Source organism: Pelobates fuscus, chromosome 9, assembly GCF_036172605.1.
Source record: "Pelobates fuscus isolate aPelFus1 chromosome 9, aPelFus1.pri, whole genome shotgun sequence".
NCBI lineage: Eukaryota > Metazoa > Chordata > Amphibia > Anura > Pelobatidae > Pelobates > Pelobates fuscus.
In genome coordinates this window covers 35,940,359-35,961,949 of record NC_086325.1, presented here as the reverse complement: position 1 = coordinate 35,961,949, position 21,591 = coordinate 35,940,359, and the positions used below count along the sequence as shown (strand labels likewise).

At 33.3% G+C, this 21,591-nt stretch overlaps 1 protein-coding gene across 2 annotated transcripts in view; it reads right to left on the bottom strand.

Moving 5' to 3' along the window:
• The window catches only part of LOC134572733 (protocadherin-11 X-linked-like), a 1,192,750-nt gene that overhangs the window by 962,890 nt on the left and 208,269 nt on the right, over positions 1 to 21,591 (bottom strand). The window contains exon 5 of one of the 2 annotated variants that reach the window (XM_063431866.1): positions 18,674 to 20,771. The exons of the other annotated variant lie outside the window; for it this stretch is intronic. The gene's annotated coding sequence lies outside the window, so the exon portion shown is untranslated. Of the gene's footprint in view, positions 1 to 18,673; positions 20,772 to 21,591 lie in introns of those variants that run through there. 2 annotated transcript variants of the gene reach the window in all.

Sequence of the window (21,591 nt, the reverse complement as noted above, 5' to 3'; positions counted from 1 at the left end):
TGTGGTTTGACCTTTCCCATATCCGGTGCACCTTGGCAGCTAGGTGAGTTACATATATGATAACAGAATATGTAGATAGAGTAAACGGGAAGAGAGGTAGATCAAGTTACTTCACTGAAAGTGAGTTGTGAGTTTGTCATTTAAAGACTGAACTGCCAAAACAGGCATGGCATTTTTTGTATAAGGATAACAGAGAAGGAAAATGATCGGTGAAAATGAAAAAAAAAGTGGTGAGTAAAAAAGGAGAGTATGTATTATTTCAATTCAAGAGGCAATTAAAGTGAGAGCGACAGCACTTCTTAATCTAATTTAGAAAGACTTGCTAAGATGCAGATACAATATTTAAAAATACCAAAACATCAACTAGGCATTGTATAATTTTCTCAAAAGATAGCTAAGATTTAGCTAAAAGTAAGTATTTATAGTGAGAGAGCCATTGAAACAGATTTGTATACGTCTTGAAATATTGCACTTATACATTGGAAGGGTGAGCATAACCTCACTTACAGGAGTACTTTATTAAGTTTAAATGTTTAATAATAAAATGTTTAACATCTGTATTAACTGCATTTCATTTTTTATTTTGTGGAAAAAGAGATAACAAGTACGATCTGTAGAATAATTTGTTAAAGGTCAAGCTTTGTCTAAAGGGATGTAATATTTGCAAAGCACAGTGCCCATTATTTAATTGTAATGTTGAGTGTGGGATGCTGCATATATTAAGAAAGAATTATACGCGCCCCACATATATTTTAAATTGACTCTAGGCTATTCTGAATATTTATTTATTTTTTTAGTCTTATAAATTATGTCCATACATGGATAATGTATTTTAGATTCAATATTCCTAAAGTAAAGAATTTATGACCAGGGACAGGTTAGCACAAGGGCTATTGGAGCTGCAGCCTTTGCTGGTTAATAAGCCCAAAGCAGCTATGACATAACTCTTCAGTTTCTTTTTCATGTTATGTATTAAAATTTTCTTCTTTTTTTTTATTTCTTTCTGATCATTGAGGAATAATTATTTGCCAGGTATAGTTGCTGCGTTTCTTTAGTGTATGCAGCCTCAAAGCCAGATTTGTAACATTGCACTTGCACAGGAGAGACAACTCAGAATCCATGTGGATTAATGTTAGGTTTGCAGGTGTGATATGTACATGCAACTTCTGTCATTAGGTCCATCAACATTTCATCACCAAGTCCATAAAGCTCCAAACCCAGAACTGTACATGAGATCGTCACAACGAAGTCCATAAAATTGATTCAAGAAGAATATTGCTATGTAATTAGCCTAACTTGACTTAAAGGGTTACTCCAACAATCATAACCACTACAGTCCACTACTACATTCCCCAGTAATGCTTTTTCCTATTTCCTAATCCTGCTGGGCACGGGTTGTCCTCTGAACCAACCAGATGACGATTCCTGACACTCATTCATTGGCTGAGAGCATAACCTGAACACTCTCAGCAAATGAATTTGATTCTGTACATGAACATTTGCACAGGCTTGACATTATCTAGCACAGAACTCTAGATCGGGGCTAGATGATGCCATCTCAATGATGCTGGAGTTACACCTTCGGCAGCAGTGGAGTTAATTTAGATGTTGTGTAGCATTTCAAATGGAACTTATGCACATACAGACTCCAGGGACCATTACCACTTCAAATCACTTGAGTGGTCATGGTGCCTTGAGTAACCCTGTAAAATAGAACACAAGCCAATAAAGAAAATCTCAGTATTGTGTTTTGTATATGTTCAGTATAAGTGTATTGATAACTGGCTTTACTTGCTTGGGAAATTGAAACTCTACCATTGTCAAATAAAACTTGCAAACCAATTTAAAAATATTATCAAAAAGGAACTCTTGGTTATTATAGGACTGGAGATCTTATCCTTACTAACAACCTAATGCATTGTTTTTAGCATATATTGCTTACAGAGAGCATATCTCCCTTCTCAAATTTAGCACGGCATGTATTATAATTCACAGTGTCTGTAGTGATGAATTGCTATTTTGTGCTTGTGCTGAGATTTTGATGTGCAACCATTCTCACTAATTCCATTGTGCAGGAGGCTCAGATGTTCTTGTTGTATTATTGTGATTGAATTGATTTAAATTCTTATTTGGTTATTCATTTAAAGTAGCATATAACAAACAAGGGCTTAATTAAATAAAATAGAGAATACATAACTGAATGTTATAATCCAAACAGTTTAATTGCTTACAATAGGGTGGAAGTGTCAGGTCACAATGCTGTAGTTGTTATAGTGTTTGGAGTATTCCTTTAACACTCTTCCTAGTGAAAAACTGTTAGTACACTGTCCTTCCAACCCCCATTTGTCTTTTCACAGTGTTGTTAACAAGTACCAGGCAGTTCGCAGTTAATACGCCTCAAAACCATTTATACCCAGAAACTATTATACTGATTTGGAACTTAGTGTTACAGGGGGTTATTGGTGGCATGGCAGCATGCAACATTTTGGGAGAATATGACTGCACAGAGAAGCAAATAGCAAACTGAAAAAGAAAAAATTACAAAAAGTGAAAATGCATAGTTCTTAGGGTAGTGATTTCTACTGTATGTTATTGGGCTTGCAGTGTTATAAGGTTATAGTGGAGGGGAAGTGTTGTCCACTCATCGATGGGAACTGTTCATACTCAATCTTTACTGAAGCAACATCCACTCCTCTTCAACTACCCTCACATCAAGAAATCCATACAAAAAACATAAAAAACGCCAAATATTTTCTATTCCAGTTTCGCAGCACTGAAACATCTCACATACATATAACCATCCCACATCCATATAATCGTCCCACATCCATATAACCATTCAACATATATAAACCACCCAACATCCATATAACCATCCTACCTCCATATAACCATTCTACATACATACAACTGTTCCACATTCATATAACCATTCTGCATCCAACTAACCATCAAATATCTATATAACCAGCCCACATCCATGTAACCATCTTTCCTCTATATAACCATCCTGCATCCATATAGCCATCAAAAATCTATAAAACCATCCCACATCCATAAAACCATTTTTCCTCAATATAACCATTCTACACCCATATAACCATCCCACATCCATATAATCATCCACATCCATATGACCATCCCACATCCATAGAATTATCCCACTTTCATATAACCATTCCACCGTCATATGACCATTCTATATCCATATAACCATTCCATATCCATATAATTATTTCACATTCATATGAGAATCCCACATCCATATAACTATCCCACATCCATATGACCATCAAACATGTATATGACAATCCCACATCCATATGACCATCCCAAATCCATATAAGTATACAACTTTCAAATGGAAAATAAAAATGTTTCTTGTAGACATCTTTAAACCTTCCATGCTCATTTATACAGCTTCCACATCCCATATTCGTCACCACATTTTTCATCACAAATCAAGTAGAAACAAAATGCACAGTGTTAATGCATAATTTGATTTGTGGTCAGGGACAATAAGCCAAGTTATAGTAGTGGTGGTGAAAGGCTGTTGTGGAGTGCTGAAACCGATGGTCGGGTAGGCCTGTCAAAAGGAGAGCCCACCACAACTGAATGGCTTGATAAAGAGAGAAGTGGGTGGGTTGAACCATGCAATATCGGTCCCGATGAAGGGGTGGCCTGTTTATTTATAGTCCATGCTTCGCCTAAAGGCTCAGCCTTTCTATGTATCAAAAAAACCAAATGCTATTACAAAATTGTTTACAGAAGTATTGTATATAAATGAGTCTTTTAGTGTGTGCACTTTCCAGACCACCACTATCTATTAGATTTTTTTGTAAAGCTGCCTTTCAACTGATTTTCTTTAGTATGAACCATTAAAACCCCAAATGATTAATGCTGTCAGTCTTAACCGTGTTCCATACTCAAAGTGTCAAACATCTACATCAAGCATATACAAAATTATGGGAGGATGCTAAATCTATCACACATAATAATATGCCTCTATATGTATATATTTATCTGCCAAGAATCTTTAAAAAACTGAATTGGAAACAAGATTGGACATTATTTCTACTAAATCAATATTACCACTTGTAGCTGCTGAATACACATACCTGTCATTTACATTGGCTAATCACTTCTCCTCTCAATTTCATTGTTTGTATATTGTCTGACAGAGATACCTCTGTGTTTATTTCACTGAACAGTCTATTTGTTTTGAGTGGATTTTGAGGAAAATATTCATAAATATGATCATTGTCTTTACATTCAAAAAAATATATATTTTAAAAAATGCCCCCCCTATTATGAGTAGCCAACATTTAAAGGCAAACTCTTCAATTTAAGGTCCTATACAGCAGTCATTGCCATTATAATTGCTCATCTCCACTCTATTATCTCATATGAGGAATAAATCACTTTCAGGATTATTTATAACACATAGAGTGCTATACAAGGGTCATTGATGACATCCACACCAATCCCGATAGATTTATAATAACTCTGGTGGCATCGTTAGACAAACAGCACTGGGTGCTTTTCATCTTTATTCTATCACAGATCGTGTCAATTTATAAAAAAAAAAAAGGTGTTAATTAACCTAACTATCATCTTTATGGTCATCCTAGCTTGATGACTTTAAAACTGATTAAATTAACAATTAACCTTTGAAGCACATTTGCTGTTTAAGTTACTTGCACTTCAATAGTTAAACTAACATTACAAACACCTAAAGTACTTTAGCTTGCAGATTTTAAAAGAAATTGGTACTTTTATCAATTAACCTTGTTACAGACCCCTGGTTGACAATCAGACAACCAGTTTTGTTACATACTAGTTGTTTAGCTCAGTGTTGCTAAACTCAAGAAGCAGTCAATTGCTCAGATCCCCTGCCTTGCAAAGACTTCTCATTGATTTGCATTGAGAAGTCTGTGATTGGACAGCCACAGAAAGTCTGGTGGGGTAAGAAGAGGAGGGCTTTGAAAGGCTTCAGTCAAAAGAGTTGAAGGTTTTGTAAGCTGTTTTAGATATACCCCCAATGAAAAAATGAGTAATTTAATGCATGCATATTTTAATTTCGATTATATCTACTAAATAGATTTTTTTTAAGTTGGGAAATGGAATGCCCCTTTAAGTTCTCTTACAGTATAAATATTTATTAATGTGTTTGTAGCTGATTTGATAAATAACTTTCTGTATACCAAATGTTATGTCTTTGGTGCATTAACTTAAACACAGCTCGTATGTCTTGATAAATAACCTAATTAGTGTGTTTTGTGATAACATTATTTGTAATTTGTTGTGGTAAGGAGGAGATAGTTTTATTTACAATTGTTAATTCACAGAACACCTTACAAGGAACGCTACAGAGAATATGTGATTTATTTTGCTCGTGAAATAATAGATCTCTGCTAAATTACACTAAAATAAACAAATGTATGCTTCTTTTCCACTTAATTTTTGCAGATGTCATAAATATCACTTACACATTTGGGCTAATTTGGCATTACTCTTTCAGGGAATGATAAATTGTTCCTTTTTTTCTTTTAGATACTCATGATGAATCCTTTGACTTGGGGCTTTGCAAGCAAAAAGAGTTAATATAGTGCTCAGAATATTCTTTAACTTTTAATATATCATTCCATATAGTATATAAAAAGCTCTGGTTGTTTTAAATTTGTAGATTTGTGTTTGTCTATAAATGCTACAACATCAAAGTTAATGCTAATGCTAATCCAGACTACAGATTAGGATGGCATCCGGGCACTCCTGGCACCACAACCACTGTAGCCTGTTTGTAGTGTTCCTTAAATATACTTAAAATACATAGAAAATCCAAAAGAGTTTGCACTTGAGAGTTGAAATAACTACTTATCATAGTGCTTAGATCCAGCATATGAACTGAAAGCATAACTTTATTATTATTAGTGAGAATTATTTTCCAATATCCTATTGACCTTACATTTGAAATTCCCTTTACATTCACTTTGAATTCTCACCTTAGTAAATAACCCCGAAAATGATCCAAAAAAAGTCTTTTTTAAATATTAAAAAATCAACCTTTTCAGGAATAATGATACATAGAAATGTGTGGGTGCATGTGTCAACTGAGAAAGAACAGACTTATGGTAATACATAAATGCATACATGTTTGCAGAAAAATCATCCCAGAATCCAAATATTTTGGGTGTCCTGGAAAGTAATGGTTACATTTATTTTTTGTTTCAGTATTCCTAGATGCACATTGTTAAATGGATACAAAAACATATATATATATATATATATTTATTTATTTTTTTCTTTACCAATTAATGAGGTTACAGATAGGAAAACAAAGTTGTGAATAAATTAAATAAAAAAATCTCACATAGTTTATAATCATCTCATCTATACATTGTACAATATGCACTCAGTTCTCAGTTGTGTGTATTTATATATACCTGTGTATGCTGAATCACATTATCACATTACCATGACATTACCCATATCATATTACCCTCACATTGCAACCATGTTACTAATTTGGACATAGAATCAAATACACAAGCACACATACACACACTGACACACGTACGCATATATATATATATATATATATATATATATATATATATATATATATATATATATACATATATATATATACACTACACTTTGATACATGCACATTTATACATTCAATACATGCATACACATAGGCACACACATAAGCATACTGATATACATAGATGCACAATTACCCACATACACACACATACATTGACAGATACAGTCACAAAATCGCAGTGTGTCTGACGGTGTGTGTTGGTACCTGTATGTGCATGTTTGGTATTATATAGTGTGTACATACCTGAGAGTGTGCATCCATGACTGTACCTGCAATGCGTATCCGTGTATGTTTGTGTATCTCTGTGTCTGTGAGTGTGTGTTTGTGTGGAGGGAGCTTAATGCAGTGTGTTATGTGGCTGCGTGTGGTTTTGCTGTGTGCATTGTATTTACAGTGGGGCTATGTTATCTGTGTGAGGAGAGATTTTGTGAGTATGAACGTTACTGTCTGTGGAATGGTGCATGTGTGTTTATGAGGGTGTCTGTTTCAAGATGATTGTGACTGAATGAGTGTGACATGGTGACTGTGTAGGGGGATTGCATGGGGGTGACAGTGACATGGTGACAGTGTGACTGATTGTGTGTTAGGGAGGCAGGTTATGTGACAGGGTGACTGATTGTATGTGTGTGGGAGCAGGTGTTGTGACAGGGTGATAGTTTGGTGGGTAGATTTAATGTACCAAGGCTGTATTTCCCTGATTGATCAGTCTCCCCACACAGTGCTCATGTTTGTTTTTGTTTTGTTTGTTTTTTTTATATTTAGCTGATCCCCCCTACTTTTTACCTTTGTGCAGTGAGGGGGGCTCTGATAACCATTAAACGGTGGTCCAGCAGTTTCCCTGGTTTTCCCTCTGGCTGAAAGCAGATTCCTCAGTAAGACCACTTCTGACCAGGAGGGAGCATTTGATAAGCACTGCTCTCAGCCAGAGGGCAGCCTGCAGAGTGAGCAGCAGTGTGCCATGCAGAGAGATCTCCCTACCAGTCGGTGCTGCACAGCTCAGCAGATCCAGTGCCAGCTCTGCTACCAGGAAAATCACTACAAGCTAAATTAATGAGCAATTAACAAATGTTGTTTGCACTGATTATAATCGTGTATACAATATTGCAGGTATGGGTGCAGACCCTGGCAATCGTGCATACACTGAGTGCAGCAGCGAATGGGTAAAGGTAATATTACAATTGTTTGTTTATCAACATGATTCTTTTTCAGTTATATTTTAAGAAGCAAATTATTAGTAAATATTGTATAATATATTAATAACATGTTATTTAACTAGATACAAAATATACAAAACCAATAGATATTGTTTGACTCTTTTATTTTGTGGACAGAAAGCTTAGTCTCCAAAGATGTCTTATATTGTTTATTATGAATCCACAGAGGTAAAATGTAAGCAATGTCAGCAATATTCATTCCAAGCCCTACTATAAAACAGATTTGTAAAGGTGAATGCATATCTGCTTTGTCATTTGTGATAGTAAATAAAAATTCCACTAGCTAAAACATCTGTGTTCTAGATATGAGCCTGGGAACTTTTTTCTACTAAAATTCAGAACTGGTTGATTTACATTTATGTTTTTTTTTGCAAGAGGAAAAAGACTTACATAAAGTGTTCTGTTCAAATTCTTTTATACATAGACAAAGTGAACAATAGAGGTCCAATGTTTTAGCTGTGCTGACAACGCAGTTAATCTGTATGATGTTTAGTGAAACAAATGTCGTGGAAAAAAAATCTACAAGAAAGCTAATCACTAAATGTAAGTCCGTTGTAATTCGCTTTTTGGAAATTATTCACATTTCCTGGATTATTTCTATCCAGACATGGCTGTCTATCGTCTTCGTTGGTTCCATCATTTCCACCACTGGAAAATATATGTCAAGTATGAGCACAAGTCTAATTGGCCTGTTATTTTAGTCACGTGTTTTGTTTTGCACTTTGCTTTTCTTTTTTTTGTTCTGATTTGTTTGTTTGGTTGTTTATTTTTTTTCATTTAAGGGTTTTCTTTTTTGCATTGATGTCTTATTTCAGGTCAAGGATGCAAATTAACTTCAATATGGCTTTCATGGTTGGCACAAGTTGTATTTTTTATGTTGGCTTAAAGGAACACTCCAAGGATTTTATAAACTATAGCCAACTAAACTGTGCTGAAATGGTTTGCCATAATATGCTGGGACAGTGCCAGGACACTCCTAAAGGACTGTAGTGGTCGTGATGCATGAAATGTTCTTCTAAGACAGTAGTTATTATCCCATACTCAACTATTATTGTATAGGGCCAAATCAATTTAGTTTTTAGTCAATTGTCAATTGTATCTTAGGATATGCTTTTCACTTGACTTGGTGATTGTTTATTTAGCAAAGGGAGACAAATAGATAATATTTACTACAAGTAAAGTAATAATTAGTAATAGTAGTAGTTGTTTTTTTAGTAGTACTAAGATTACCCAAAATAAAATTATTCCTTGGCTATAAATATGTGGTTTCATGTGTAGTGTGGTAATACTGAGTAATGTATTCTTAAATAATTAATCAATTCCTATCTATTTGATAGACTACATTGATATCAAAACAAAATAAAAGATAGCTACATTGTTTTGTATCTGTATCACTTCTTAAATATTGATAAGGCAATACAAATATTCTGAATGTATCCAAAACCAGAAAATTAAGATAATCTTTCCTGCTATAGAACAGTGGCAGATCCAATTGGGCAGAGCACCAGGGCAAATGTTCCCCCGAGCACCCAGGGTAATTAATATCTGTCTGGAAGCTGGGGCTGAGTGGTCACCTACTCTGTCCCAAAATGTTTGCACCCAAGTTCTTGGAAGAAAAGTGCTAGAGCCACCACTTGTTAAGCCTGCACACAATGGAAAGAGAGCATTTAATTGATTTGTCAGGCAGGAATAAGGGCTTCCGTGTCATAACAAAATATGTATGTCAAATATGTGTAGGTGCTTTTGTATTCAGGGCCACATTTCCCATGAAGTTCCCAAGGCGGCAAGCAAGATCTCCCAAGGCGGCAAGCATGAGATCAAAGATCTCTCCTTCATCTGCCAGCCTATTCGCATGCTGTGTGCATGTATTTGTCCACCTTTTAGATTTTGTCACAAAGTCTAGCAGTGCCCCTGCCAAGTTTAGACTCTGGATCCAGCCCTGCTGTTGATATATGTAGCATGTCTGCTCAGCGTTACAAAATGTGTATTCTGATATGTATTCTATAGTTGACAGAAAGAAAATCATGTGTTTCAATTAAAAACACAATTCTAAATATGCAAGATATTTTTAAGTGTGTATTTGTAAATTCAGATATACTACTGTATGCAGATATAAAATAAAAGAAAATCACAAGAAAAGTAAAGATTGAAAAAACGAAATACTTAACAATATAGTGATTTTTTTAATTTATTTTTTTACTTTGGAGAACGACAATGTTCCCTGTACAATAACCAGGTCAATTAATCTCTGCCTAGCTGTGTCACAGTGTAGTACAAAGTAGAAATATATTACCATTTATTAGAGAAGTAGATAAGTACTTTCTAGGTCTATTCTGTGATCACTAAATAGGCTATTAATGCTCTTTACAGTTTCAATCAGTTCTGGTTCCTCTTCAAGTGACACTGCATTTTAGCATCATGTTAAAATAAGTGACTTGTTAGTTGTGTATGGACACATTCCAGAAAGATAACCCAAATTGAATTAGACAAGAGTCACAAATAAGACAACGAGTCGATAGCAGTGTTTAGTTTCAAAGCAAAAAATATATTTAAAAAAATTATTTTTTTAAAAAAATATCTTACAAATAATACTTAAAACAAAATGTGTCAATTATATATAAGATGCATGGACAAGCATAGTATAATGAATATGTGTAAAATCAAAACAGAATTCATAAAATGATTATATAGCACAAGCTAATTAGACATATTTACATCATAGTGTATACTTCGGTTACAAACACTTTGTTACATTTTACATTGTCATTTCATTACTTAACTAAATTGGAGTAAAGTCCTTTGGTGCATTTACAGTTCCAGAATAATAACGATGAATGAGTTATACAAACGGTGGCTTTTTTGGTGTCTTTCAATGGAAGCTTCTCCTTGAGGTGGCTTATCTAGGAAGCTCGGGTCATCAACTATTTATGTCCACATGATTAATATCTTCAAACATCTAGAGACATTCACACAAACCAGGCATCAATAATGCCATATAGAGCAACCAAGGTTAGGCACGGGCCCTGTTCAACCTATTATGAGTTGAAACTACTATCATCAGGGAGAATAATGGATGAGAATCACATAAAAAAGTTGAAACCATAAATCTTGAAGACCATTCGTAATAGATACTAAATGAGTGACTGTGTTTACAGTTGGCATAGTAGGTTGTGGTTGATTTAGACTCATGTAGATATATGGACAATTGACACCCCAATTAAAAGTTGAAACTAAGAGATTTTTATTTTGGAAAATAATTATATTTTTTTTTTTCTTCGAAATCTTCATTATGCATTTAATATAGAATAGATCACCTCTAAATAACTTTTTATTTTGTCTGCGTAAATATTTTCTCAGAAATGTGTTATTTACAATAAATTATGCACATATTGAAATTCCTAAAAATGATGAGCAAGGACTTAGTGGTTTATTTAAAACCTTATGGTTAATAAAGACTCTAAAGAAAATAATATAAATGTTGCAATGTTGCACCAATTAAGATTTTGCCAATTGTGTTTAACAAAATAATTAATTAAATTCCTATCTTGACATTTGATTATTGGTTTATGTATTCAATTCACCCCCAAAATTAAATACGTGGAAAGTAGGCATATTTAATAACATGTGGCTTACATCGCCATTGAATAAATAAAAAATTAAAATGTTCAGATATTGGTATTCAGCACCGGCCTGCAATACATTTCTAAGCTTATGGAATAATCTATTGTATGCACATCTATATTTTCCTGAATAAGATTTAAACAGGCTTTTAATCTGCCTTGATTTCCTTTCACTATTTCACCAGTTCTGTTGGTTATCACCTAAGAAGCGTGTTCCTAAGGATGTGTTCTCTTTTATCTTGGATCAGTGGGGAGGAAGGTTACGGGAGTAAAGTTGCAGTAACTTGAGGTTTGTAAGCTGAAAACTTCAGGGCTAAATGTCTTCTTCAATGTCAGTGTAAAATGATCTGTGGAACCGGGGTGATGGCCTACAAGTATTTTGAAAAGGTATGAAACCTGCAGGGCTGACCTTGAAGACTTGCTGTGATGTGGATAGTTACTACTGAATAAAATGCTTAATGTGATTTTGCAGAAACTGTAAAAATAGCCTAAAATAATCAAAACCTGCAAATTCATTGCCCTGACCAATTACCTATAGCATGCTTTTTACTATTCTGTAATTGTTAATGCATGACTAACCTACTGTTATGTACATTAGTACCACTACAGTGATTAAAATAGTTTTATTTTTCCATACCTGGCTCATAACATTTTATAACAAACTGTTTAATATATGTATGTATGTATAATCTTGAACACAAGATTATGCCATTTAAATTAGCAAAATATTTTATGGAAAATTGCCTGTCTTTCTTTTGCTTTTTAATTTATTTTTTTTTTTAAATGCCATCTTTCACTATTGAATTGGTTCGGGGAAACTTGAAATTGTATTATAAATAAATAATTTCTTTCCTGGCACAAAGGTCATTTTATGATTAAATAATGAAATAGTATACAATTCTGCAACAGGCATATCTTTGATAATGCGGTGTGAATTTGCAATAATGCAAACCATATTTCATTATTAATAGATTTTAAGAGACAAATAGAGTTTCATGTTTTTTTCAATCTCAAAAAGTACATTGCCATCTGTTGAAAATATGGATGCATTCTTGATTCTAGACATTGCCACTGTATAAATAATGTGTTATCCTACATCAGTGATGGCTAAATTTGCTACCCTAGTCTGTTCACTGATAGTCTATCTTTAGCCACCTCAGACCTATTTATTTATTAGGAAATTACCTTTAGCAATGCAGTAACAGCAAAATCCAATCTCTTTACCCACTGTAATATATTCATTTTGTGTAGAATTAGCCATCCTAATGATGGCATGTTGAGTCTTAGAACCATGAAGAACAATGATTCCCTGCAGTGGCCACAGCTGTTGTTTGACTACATTTCCCATAATTCTTGGATAGCAGCTGAATAGTTCCTTTATTGACTACTTACGAAAAAATTTTATCATTGTGTAAAATAGTGTTATATAGGAAACATAAGCTTACATCAGATAATAAAGTACATGATAGAACATTAATTCAAGTGAGAAAACATCTTTAGAACCTACACTAATGTAAGAAATGTATTCCAAAGGTATGGTTATATAGTGAATGCCCCCCATCTACCACCGCTTTAGACGGTAATTAACTCACAGTGTCACAGATTGTTTTGAAATGTGACTTGTGTTTGGTGTAGCATCAACACTATGGATTGACTCTACTAATGGACACTTTATCTGATGCAGTACTCTGTCTATAGAGAATCAGAAAGAACATTTTTGTCTATCATCCTTCATGATTTTCAATTGACAGGAAATTCTAAATGTACCAATCATATTTCTTATCTTCCAGTATAGTTAGAATGAAATAGACAAACCCAATACTAAACTTAAATTATTGGAGAATGAGGTGCATCTTAATCAAAAGCTGTGTTATCAGTTTTATAGGTAATAGTTTAGTTCACCAACTGCACTTGTCCTGTTAAAAAGCATAACATTTCAATTATATATCGTGCTAGTCAAACTTCTAGTTAGTGTACATATTTTTAAAAAAAAAAGTGCAATAACATTGCCAATGTCATTGCCTTTCGAGATCAGAATTGATGGTCAGGTTAGCCAATACTGCTTCCTTAGGTGGTTATACTGCTCTCCGGAGTTGCAGTTACAGCACAGGCATGACTGTAGACTGTAGTTGCTGTGATTGATTTCTGGTGAGTGCAAGACTGCTTCCAACCGAAATGAAGGAACAGAGTAACACACATCATTTATGTATTGGCACTGGATCCAAAGTGTCGATGTTACTGAGTAGGAAAACCCTTTTTTAGGAAATGCTGATGTACTCAATCTAGGACAATTAGATGGTTGGTTGTCATAGCTAGAAGCAAGCATCTTAACAGCCATAACAGAATAAAGGAAGTAGAATGTATTCATATACCATAATACAATTTATCATTATGACAACCCACTTTTCTACTCCACCCTTACCTTTTGTGTCACTATATCCCACTCCCTCTAGCATGTAAGCTCATTGAGCAGGGCCCTCTGTTTCTGTGTGTCCAACTCCTTTGGTTACAAATATGTGTCTGTTAGTCCACCCATTGCTGTGGAAGTTGTTGGTGATTTATAAATAATAATTATAATAATTATATTATCATATAAAGATAAATAAAGAAGTAAAGTGACATAGTTATAACAGGTTCACTTTAAACAATGTGTCATTTCATGGTTACATCTTAATTGTATCAATTTCACTAATACACCTAGAGTACAAGAAGTTTAACATTTATTTCTGATCATTTAAGAGATTTGGGGCATCTGAACTCCAGTTTAGATCCTTTGGGGTTTAATGGTAAATTAATTTAATGGATACCAATTATCTACCAATGAGTTATGCTTAAGCAGCAATCTACTACTGAGCCTTTTATTTAATTAATTGCAGAAGTTGCCACATGTCACAGATGGCATTTCATTTAAACCTGTCAATCTGCAGCCACTCTAACAGTTTGTCAAATGCATTACATGTTTCAGTTGCTAAGTGACTAAACTGTTATAAACGTTTAACCCCTTCACTATGAAATAGTTATAGCAAAATAAATAAGTGAAATGTTAACTAAAATGTTTGGTGCATTGCTGGTATATAAACTTGGTGCAAAAGATACATTTTGTGGGTGGCTTCTTGTTCAGAGATTTAAAAAAATGCATTTATTTAAACTTACAGAATTGCAATTTTTTATATATTTATTCATATCCCCCATATATACAGATAAGGCATATACAGTAATTAAGATTATATACACTTTTCTTGCAATGGTTTATACCCATTTAAAATTTTAGTATAGAAGGACAAATTGCTATTTGTGTAACCTATATTAGATGTGTAAACTCATACTTATAGGTATTTGTAAGGAAACTGCTTGCCTTTTGAGGGATGTGCAAATTCCTAACATGCCAACATAACCCCTAAACTCTAGATCTGTATGTATGCGTTTATCCTACATAAGGGAAATGGAATTGCATGCTTAAACTGCCCCTGTATCTAGATTTATATGTATAAGGTAACTGCAATTACAGCCTGCAAACAAGTATTAAATATAATTTTAAAGGCTTATTTGCTAAATTGTGAATTGTCTAGAAACATAGTCTACTTGGCGGATATAACCAATTCAGATTTGCGGCCTAACATGTGAGGTTCACTTTGAATTCACTTTGGATCCGACTTTCCTGAAGCTGTTTGTAAGTCAAATAAACAGCAAGGTAGGACTGATGAAGTTCTCGTTTATAAATATGTTATCACTAGCTTCTAACTATAACTATGTTTTAATATCTTATCTGGTAGTGCTGCGTAATGCATTGCCAATTGCTACTGTGTTATTCAATTATTTAATTTAAAAGTATTTAATTGAGCATCACACTTCTGCAATCATCAGGCCTTGGATCATTAACAAATTTGCAATTGCAAACAAAGTAATAGCATTGGATATTTAATAACTTATCTTTATTAGGAAAATAAATAAGACTTTTTTATTCACATAAATAGGAGTTTGGACATCTCACCTAAAATATATTTAAAAACTTAAAAATAATGTTTCTACGTGAGGACAAAATAGCTTTTGAATTTATAATAATAATATTAATTAAGATGCAAAAAGCCGTTTAAACATAGATACATTTTCAAAATGAAAAATAAGCTTTATATCCTCAGAGCTCAACAAGCCTATTCAATATGTAGTGAAATGTGGGGAAACTGACTTGCAGCAAAGGTGTGGTGGATTCATATTGCCAGGCCATAGTCTGACTGTATCATGACTTAGCAAGCAGATCCCAAAGTTGTAAGCCACGTTTATGTTTTTTTTTTTATTTAATGGACAGCTATGGAGCCACAGACATGCCAACACTTACCATCATTTATGTTATGCATCATTTTTTTTTTATTTTATGGACAACTTCAACTAAAAATGCACAACAATTTTTTGTCTTGAATACACAAGGGGGATTTAATTTGCAAAATTGTAATTGTTAAATATCCCTCAATTTTCCTATACTATATAAAATCCTATCAACAAAATATAATATTTATATATATACATAAATGAGTTCTGTTTAGTTTACTATTTTATTCTATATAGTCTCCAGACTGCTAAATTACATCTTTTTACAAAAAATATTTTATTTAAGCTAAATTCCTTTTATTTACCGAGATTTGTTTTTTTTTTTTAAAGATCCATTTGGCATTTTTATTATGCATCGTCATTCAGACCTAAAATATAGACCGTTATTAGCACTACGGAGATTTTGCTTACATTTGTATTTTCTAGCTATATTCCATTAAGGAAAGTCATATTGTACAAATGGCACCACTGGGTTTTGTCTGCTAGTCTCCAGCATTATGTAAAGGTCATATGTACCTAATCCGCCACCTCCAAAATCAAGTTTTACAGTCTGTTATTGAACAATGAAATTGACTTATGGAGTGCAAGCTGTGCCTTTTCTTGTGATGTTCATGCCACCATTAAAAGGATTATTGGCAATTTCCTGATGCTATCAGGCTCTAGATGAGGACAGGTTCAGCTTCAAAACCCCACTTCATTTATCAGTAGGAAAATAAATCTAAAACAGACAGTGAATTTGAGTTGATTTTTAGTCATTTTTATAAGCGCCACGAGATTGGAGCTGGGTGCACTGTACTATTTACAAAATACCAGTAACAGAATAAAATCAATGGCTGTGGTGTTACCACAAACAGAGAAAAATTATATAGACTGAAGGTGAATTGAAGGAAAGATTAAAAAAAAAAAAACATGAAAATACAGAACAACAATGTCGCTGTTCTTCTGTATAGTTAAATGACTAATATACAGCAGAAATGGAAGCATCATTCACATGTAATTTATGCTATTTCCCCCAGATGCTTATCCGTATTCTGCATCGGCTGAGTCTATCAAATTAGTATGTGCTCTAAAACTAATTAAAAAATGCACCTACTAAAAGATTATGTTGGTCCTGATATAATCAGGTTTAGGTTCTTTAAACATATTCGCCAATGACATAAATTAACACTCAGTTCTCTCCCATTAATTATTTCTGGTCAATTATAAAATGTATAGTTTTTTTTTACAGACTTGCGGTTTCAGTTTTTTTTCCTATATTTGGCTGATAAAAGATTTGTTTTTTTATTCTGGTTTTATTTTATAGTGGTATAATATAGGTGTTTGGTTAGTTTTGGTTAGTGTTCTATGGAATCTACTCATAGCGGAAGAACAAGAGCAATTTCAGTGCAAAGTGCTAATACTGGAGCAATCAACACAGAAAACTATTTGTTTTGTCTACTAATTATTTAATATTTAAAATGGAATAGTCAATTTGTTTAGCTTTGAGTTAAAACCTGAAATCCAAATTTTTTTAAAAAATAGCCTTGCTGAAAAGAAAACTCCAGTTTTGCTGAATTTCAGATTTTTTTTTGCCTTAACCTAAATGTTGCCAGTTGGTTTACAACTCACCACAACTCACTACTCGCGTAATGGACAAGCGTGTTTCAGTTGTGATGAAGAGGTTTCCGTGACACCAAAGAAGAGATGATTGAAGGGAAAAAGATGATTAATGGTTAGGGGACAGCCACTGAATCTATATTTAAATATTATATATTTTAAAAAATATGTAATATATAACTATATAAAGACAGATATTTTTTACTGCGCCTCCTCTTCTCCGCACTGTCACTTCTCGGTTACTTTTTCTCATTTGGTTTGTGAATCAAATATCATGTAAATGTACCTATCAGTGAACTGGAAAATAAATACATAATAGTATTTTGTAGTACACTAACTGGCACATTTTGGGCTCTCTTGGTCTGTCCAAATTATCTTTTCAAATATGTTTACATAAACATTTTCAGATAAGCCTAACAATCTCATGAATGACTATCGTACTACAAAATTATTTATAAAAAAAAAAAATGTTTTGGAACAAAACCAAACAAATTTTTCCCCTGTGCAAATGTCTATTTTAAACCCATTCCAATTCACTCCCAATTGTAGTTCTATATTTTTGTTTTAAATTTAATACCAACATTTTTGTTTTGTTTTATGTGAACAAGGGTCTTTATGTTTTCATGTTTGGAATGTTGGCCAATAACTGATTCATAGCCTTCAGAAAACTGAGTAATTGATCTAAAAATTTACTATCCCTGCATGCTACATGTACTGTTTTTCCTTTTCATTTATTTCTCTTCTAGGAAACCCCATAAATAAAAAGCATATTCATTAAAACTATAGTTAACCCTTTTTAATTTTACATTCAATGGGATTTTGATTTTAGTTACTTTGTATTTAAGTTATTCTTTTTCCCTGTAGAATGTACAAATTAATCTTGCATTGCACATCACATTATTGGCATTACATGTGGTCTTCCTCTGCATTTAGAAGTCTACAAGAAAATAACACAATTTGTAGTTAGAGTGAAGGATCAAAGACCTATCCTACCATTGTGAATTTTAGGGGTAAAATAAGTTATCTAAGAATAGATAAGGACATTTAGGAAGGATATCTGTGATTTATTTTAGACATGTAAAGGGCAATATAAATGCACCAGTTGTTTTGATTGGTTATTAAAACAGCATTGCCAAAGTATTTTTATATATATATATAATTCATATTTTTAGCATATATTTTTGGATAATGCCACAACTTGTTGTGTAAGATCTTTTGTTTTATTTTTATTTTAAAATATATTCCTAAAATAGTGTAAGGCTAAAACAGTTTTGTTTTTGTCTTGTCTTTAATTTTTTTGTGTGTTTGTGTGTTTTCTTCCATGTCCATTCTAGTCATGCCTCATTTATGAGTAAGACTAACTATTTTGACTATTCAGTGATAAAACTCTTTGACTGAATAAAGCTGCTTAATACCAACAGTTCAATGCCCAAACTTTTACTTATTTTCATTGTATGGTGGAGTTTTTTTTTGCCAACTCTAGTTCGGGTAAGCTAAATAGAATTAAGCTGGGGTTGGAAGGCAGGCCCTAATTTTTGCAGTCCCTACCTTTTGTAAGTGTGACTATCCTGACAAGCCAGACAGGTCATGCAGATTTATTATAACAAACCAAAATAAAGAGAGTCTGCTAATGTGGTACATTGTAATCCTTATCTACAAAAAGAAACCTGATTTTTCCATTTAGTAAGTACCCAAAAATGAAACATAAAACCAGTAGACATTGGGTTATATTTGGGGAACGTTTAACCCTTAGGGACTAATTGTTGCTTATCACTGTGAGCACATTTTTAGAGTAACTTTTGTTTTGGTTTTATGCTTTTTTTTTTTTTTGTCAGTACTGCCCTCTTCTATAGTCACGCTCACAAAAGAGAAGACAAATATCCCAGGTGTTCTAAAAACTATATAACAAAACTACAGATAAAATACAAAAGAATAATGTGTGCTGTTATGTTAGCAGTGGTATTGTAAGGAGACACAATGTATGATTTTTGAGAAAGAAGGTTTTTTTTTTTATAAAGAAACAATGACAACATGATTGAACCTAATGTGTCATTCTTCCTTTCATATTCAGATGCCATATAAAAAGCTAGATCACAGCTAGTATATAAAAAGAAAAGAGAAAGCAGCACTGAACCAATTACTGTACTCGCTAAAATATTGATAGATTTTTTTATTTAACAATCTATGTTAGTCCATTCAAAGTAACCAGAGGAATAGAGCAAGGTTCCATTTTTCAGAATTAATGAAAAACCAGTGTACCAAGAGCTCCATGTATGAGTTCTTAGATATATGTAATCTTTTTTTTTTGCTGTTATATTATTGTTTTGAATATATTTTGAGTTAACATATTGGCGAGCAAGGCGTTTGCTCAAAGGGATTATTATAATAATAGAACAAATTATAAATGTTGTTCCTTCCCTACACAAGACCACAACTCAATGTGGGTATTACATATCACTGGACAATGAGTATTGAGTAGTAGCTTCTACTTTTTTGGATGGTTGGCATGTCGAAAGACAATTTCATGTAACTACCTTTGAATACGCAATGTCAAAGTTTGCAGATGTCTGTTAAATGTATTTAAAAAGTAAAACTAAACTAAAAATAGATGAAATGTACACAATTATTTTTTTACACAAATTGGTTATCTATTCTTTTAAACAATCACACATTTATAAAACAATAATGGATAACACTCAACTCAAAACTTATAATAAATTGGTGAAAGAATTGATATTTTGTTTGATATAACAACATTTTATATTTCATTAAGAAATCTACAGGAAATGCCAGAAATTCAGGAGTCTGTTAAGTAACACACACGGCTATTAAATATACATTTTTTGAAACAGATCTTTAAAAATGTTGCGTATAAAGAACATTACATTCTTTTTTTTCCTATTTTATACATATATGCATATGTTTTATTGCTCCCTAAATCAATATTTATTGATCATAACCAGATATTACATACATATAAATAAATAACAAACATAAGCAATGAAGCAGATGTGTTTTTCTTTTTTCTTATTTTTTTTACAAGCAATATTTGAAAACAATTCACTATTTTATTTATAACATCCCTCAAAATGAGTGATGACAAAACAAAGTTCTTATTTCAATATCTATGTTGGCTTCCATGTCTACAATATAGCACAAAGTTTGTTGTCCGTGAGAAAAGGGGAATAAATAGTCTTGCCCTGGATACCTTTCAGTAGGGTTGTTGCAATGGTTCATCTATTTCCAAACCTCTCTGGAGATCAGTGGATAAATGTCTTCAGCAATCAGAGTCAGGAGAAAGGGCTTTCTCGTGCTGTTTTCATATTTCCATATTTGCTGGTTTAACATCATTGAGTACCCAAACGACCTCTGTATATGACCTCAGATGCGGTGACGTTCTCAGAGCTGGCAAACAGAGAAACAGCATGAGAAAACCCCTCCCTGAATCAATGCCCCCATCTCCCCCAAAAAACAAAAAAAAACACTGTTACGTCAATTTTTTGCAGAAGGGGAACATGCATTATATATCACATGGCGTCACTATCTTAAAATAATATTCTTTATGATTTTTTTCTAGTAAGTAACTCTTCAGTAACTAAATGGACATGGTCATTTAATGTATCTAACTATGCTCTAAATATTGTTTACAATAACATGTATACAATGCTAACATGTAAAAGACATTTTGTTGTTCTAATACAATTTTTGGAAAAAAGGTCTATTGTGGAACTAGAACAAAGACCTAGATAGTAATTCTAGTTATGAAATATAAGTGGGATAGATCTTACAATATTGAAGGAACTCTTCAAGTTACATAACCACCACAGGCCACTGTAGCTTTTATGGTACAAGAAATGCCCTGGTACCATCCCAATGAACATATTCAAGTCATTTTAGTACAGTGGGACAACTTACCTAGTTACCACCGGGTAGGAGCACCTGTTTCTAGTATTCTCCATTAGGAGCATCTTGGTAGCTCTACAGAGCTTAGAAGAGCCATGCAGGTTCTAGCTGGCTGGCTGAGAGCACCAACCAAACACCTTCAGCCAATGAGCATGTCTCTGCATGACCTTGCTTAGCTCAGTAGAGAAAAGCAGATTCTCCGTAATGAGAAGCCTGGATGCCGGGGCTGCAGGTAAGTTGTTAAGCTGTACTAAAATTGTTTGTATAGTTACCATGGAATAGTGCCAGGGCCTACCACTACAGCAGGATGTAGTGGTTATGG